The following is a 4064-nucleotide window of genomic DNA, read 5'->3' as shown; positions in this document are numbered from 1 at the left end:
ACCCCATCCCTACTAAAAAGTTCAAAAGTGAGCTGGGTGTGGTGGCGCGTGCCTGTAGTCCAGCTACTCGGGGAGTTGAGGCAGGAGAATCGCTTGAATCACGGAGGCGGAGGTTGTAGTGAGCCGAGATCGTGCCACTGCACTCCAGCCTGGTGACAGAATGAGACTCTGTCTCCAAAAACAAAAACAAAAACAAAAATATAATACCAATCTGTCTCTTGTTCACATTTTTGATTTAAAATATATTTTCTTTAATATAATTATGACCATGGCCCTCCAAATGTAGCTACTCTTTGCATAAAATATATTTTCTTTATACTGTTACTTTCAACTTATTTGAGTCCTTAGAGCTGAACTGACTCTTGTAGAGAACACATTGCTGGATCTTCTTTGTTCTTAATCCATTAAATTATTTATTAATTTTCTTTAAGGTATTTAACTTTTTATATTTGAAGTAATTACTGCAGTTAATGAAGTTACTTTATTATTTGTAATTGTCTTCTGTGTTTCTTGTAGATGTATTATTTATCATTTTTTCTCTTACTGCTTTATTTTTGTTTGTTGATTTTGTAGTGACATGATTCAATTTCTTTCTCATTTGTTTTTGCTTACATTCTACAGGTTTTTCTGGTAATCATCTTGAGAAATAAAGACTTCATAAATCATCTTAATGTTATGACAGTATATAACAACTATATTTCAACTGAATGCAAAGTTGTACCTCTTCATACCCCCACTGTGTTATTAACATCAGATATTATCTTTTCTTATTGTCTATGAACACATATTTATGGAGATTTTTGCTTCATTTTTTAAATTCCATAGCAATATTTTGAAAGTTTTGTGCACCATCATTATGACAGTAGTGATTTCTTTACCTGTTTATATATTTACCTTTAATGGAGTGTTTTCTATTTTCAAGTGCTTTTATGATGCTGTGCAGCATCATTTCATTTTTGGATGTGATGGAGTTTCTTTAACCTTTCCTTTAGGACTGTTCTAGTGGTTAGTAACAGACTCAACTTTTATTTATTTTGGAAAGGCTTAGTTTTTTTATTTCTGAAGTGATATTATTCCAGTTTAAGTTTTTTGTTTGGAAGTATTACTTCTTGTTTAATTACCTTGTCATCTGGGGATTTCTCAGCTACTTTTTAAAAATAATCTATTACTTTTCTACTATATTGTTTTTCTAAGACTCCTTTTATAAATACAATGGTCCACTTGATGGTGTGCAGTAGGTCCCATATTTTTTTCTCCATTCTATTTAAAAAATTTGTTTTCATCACTCAATATTTATAACTACAATGTCATCAACTCTGTAATTTTTCTGCTTTATTACCCTCCCTTTGTGACTGTTGATTAAATTTTTAATATAGTTTTTATGTTCTTCAGATTCACGATTGTTGTTGGTTTTTAAAAATCTTTTTATTGATATCTCATTTTCTTTATGTATCACTTCTAATATTCTTTTCTTGTCTATGTTCTGTTTTTGTTCATTAAGCAGTTTCTTCTAATTACATTTTATTGAAAACTGCACTGAATGCTAAATGTCTATCTTTACAATAAACAACTACAGTAACGGTAACTCGCACTACACTAAAACAAAACGTACTTCTGATACCCATCATTTTTCTGTTTGGGACCATTTAAAAATTTTTCTTTTGTTACAAAAGTGGGAATGTGCCTAATCAAAGGACCAAAATAGGCCATGTATTTAAACAAAAAGACAATGATTCACAAAAGACTATGAATAGAACATGTAACTAGTTCATGCAAATCTAATAGAATTTGTTAAAATCAGTCACATCCAATACATCTGAAGTATTCTTGTATAAAACACAACGTGAAGAAAAGAAGACTTTATTAGTGTTTAAGAAAGTGGGTTTGTTCATAGATCATCTGGCAAGTTACCATTAAAAGTGTTTCCTGTGACATAAGGAAATGCAATATTATTTTTCTTGAACCCTTTTAGTGCAAGACTTTCCACTCAATAAAATAGCAGAGGATCTGAAACTGAGAAAATATACTTGATTACAAAGAGCTTGTGAAACTTAATACTTTTTTTTGTTTTTGCATTATCGGAGGCTTTTACTGAACTTACAACCAATTTGCCCCCTCAGTATGCAGTTTACATGTGAGGGATGCTTCTCTGTACAGGAGCCGGTACTGTCTTCAATCCTATGCGTACGGATGTCTAACACAGGCAAACAGTTTACTCCACATTTTGTAGTAATAAAATCTTCCTATTATCAAAAAGCGGTAACCAGTCCCTGTAGACTGAAGGGACTCAAGTCACAGGATGGGGATTTCCTTCTCATGGTTTTTATTTTGATGTCTGAAGTCTTGATGCAGCATTCTGAGCAGGGTGTTCTGGACCTGTTGTGCCCAAGGGACTGATAAAGGAAAAAGGTCTATTTATTCTTTGTGATTTGACGCACAGATGAAAAACCTAACACACAATAACGGAAGTTGGTCGTTAATAAATCACACCCTAGTCTTTCAGAGCTTCCGTAAGCAGACGACATCTTCAGTTTTCTAGCTCTTGTAGTTTTAACACTGCAATATCAATGATACATATGTCCAGAATCAGCTAAAAAGAGCGTCACATTCTTTTTCTCTTAGTTTATCTATTTTTCACTGTCTCTTGTTCCCGAGTGTATCTGAATGATTACCTTCCGGCATTATCTGTTATTTCTCGTTGGCGTGCTTTCGATTGTCTCCGTGTTTGAGGGCTAGTTGGGTGGCTGTAGCAGGCAGTTTGAGGAGTGCAGATGAGATTGGGCGCATCTTTCAAGGGACCCTGAGCAAAGCTAAAGGGGTGCGACTCATTCACGTCGAAGGCTGCCCCTCGTATCCTGCCCTCCTTGAGGGCCTGTGCTGAGGCTTTCTCATCCACCAGGCCACCACGGGCTGTGTTCACAAGGAATGCTCCCTGCCTCATCTGCTTTATGGTGAAGTCATTGATGAGGTGGTGTTTATGTTCGTTGAGACTGCAGTGCAAGGAGACGCAGTCGCTCTGATACAGCAAATTCTGCATGGTGTAGACCCTCTGCACGCCCAGGGACTGCGCGATCCCATCCTGCAAGTAGGGGTAATAAAATATGAAGCTGAATCCAAAGTCTGTGGCTGTGGCTGTGGCTGGAACTGCAAAAGCCTGCTGCGTACGACCCTAGCCGATGAGGCCCAGCGTCTTCCCACGAATGAGGGCCACTCCCGAGGCCACCTCGCAGGTCTGCTCCATGCTCTGAACTCGCTTGCCTACCCACAGTGCCTGGAACAGCCATGTGTTCCTCCGGTACATGTTGAGGATGTGGCAGATGGTGGAGTCGGCTGTCTCTTCCACGGCTGCGGACGGGATGTTTCACGTAGCAATTCCTAGCTCACCAGCAGCCTTGATGTACACGTTGTCATAGCCACAGCCCACCTGCACGATCACTCTCAAAGCCTTGAAATTTGCCAGATCCTCCCTGTTGAGGTGATGGTGTGGTACGTCATGGCCCCCACGGCTCCGTTTAGAACTTTCTCGTCGATCTCCTGCGTGGACTGCATCACAGAAGGCCACGGTGGCCAGGTCCTTCCGCATGGGCATGTCCACAGTGCAGTCATGGCCGACCAGCAATGCCGCCAGTGAGTGGGGGCTTAGGGGGTCTTTCATGGTCTGGCGGCGAATCCTTCACTATTCTGTCCAGTCGCTGTCTCTTGACTTAGCGCTTATCCACAAGGGCCATTCTTTACAGAACTTTGCAACTCTCAGATCAAAAGGCAAAGCAGTCCTCTAAGACCTTAGGGGAACTCGCAGGAGTCTGTGTGCATGATGCCACTAAGAACCCAATATAAATTTGTCCACAAGCTCTATAGTTCACACGATGGGCTGTCCTTCTTTTTAAGAGAATATAGCTTCATTGGTTCAAAACCATTTAAGGTGATGAAACCCATTTGCTTGCAACTCAGCCACCACCGATCAGTCAATCAACGAATCTCACCACAACCCCAGGTCTGGAGCTCCTGGAGTCCGCGACTGCTGGGGGTGGAGGCGGCTTCGGCCTGGTGCAGCCAGGTCCTTG

General features: G+C 40.0%; 1 pseudogene; it reads right to left on the bottom strand.

The window, feature by feature from the left end:
• Positions 1–2078: 2078 nt before the first annotated feature.
• LOC129027767 (C-terminal-binding protein 2-like) lies at positions 2079–3728 on the bottom strand (annotated as a pseudogene).
• Positions 3729–4064: the final 336 nt, after the last annotated feature.

Source organism: Pongo pygmaeus, chromosome 13 (genome assembly GCF_028885625.2).
Source record: "Pongo pygmaeus isolate AG05252 chromosome 13, NHGRI_mPonPyg2-v2.0_pri, whole genome shotgun sequence".
Lineage (NCBI taxonomy): Eukaryota > Metazoa > Chordata > Mammalia > Primates > Hominidae > Pongo > Pongo pygmaeus.
Note: the sequence above shows the minus strand (reverse complement) of the source record. Positions and strands in the feature narration are given on the sequence as shown.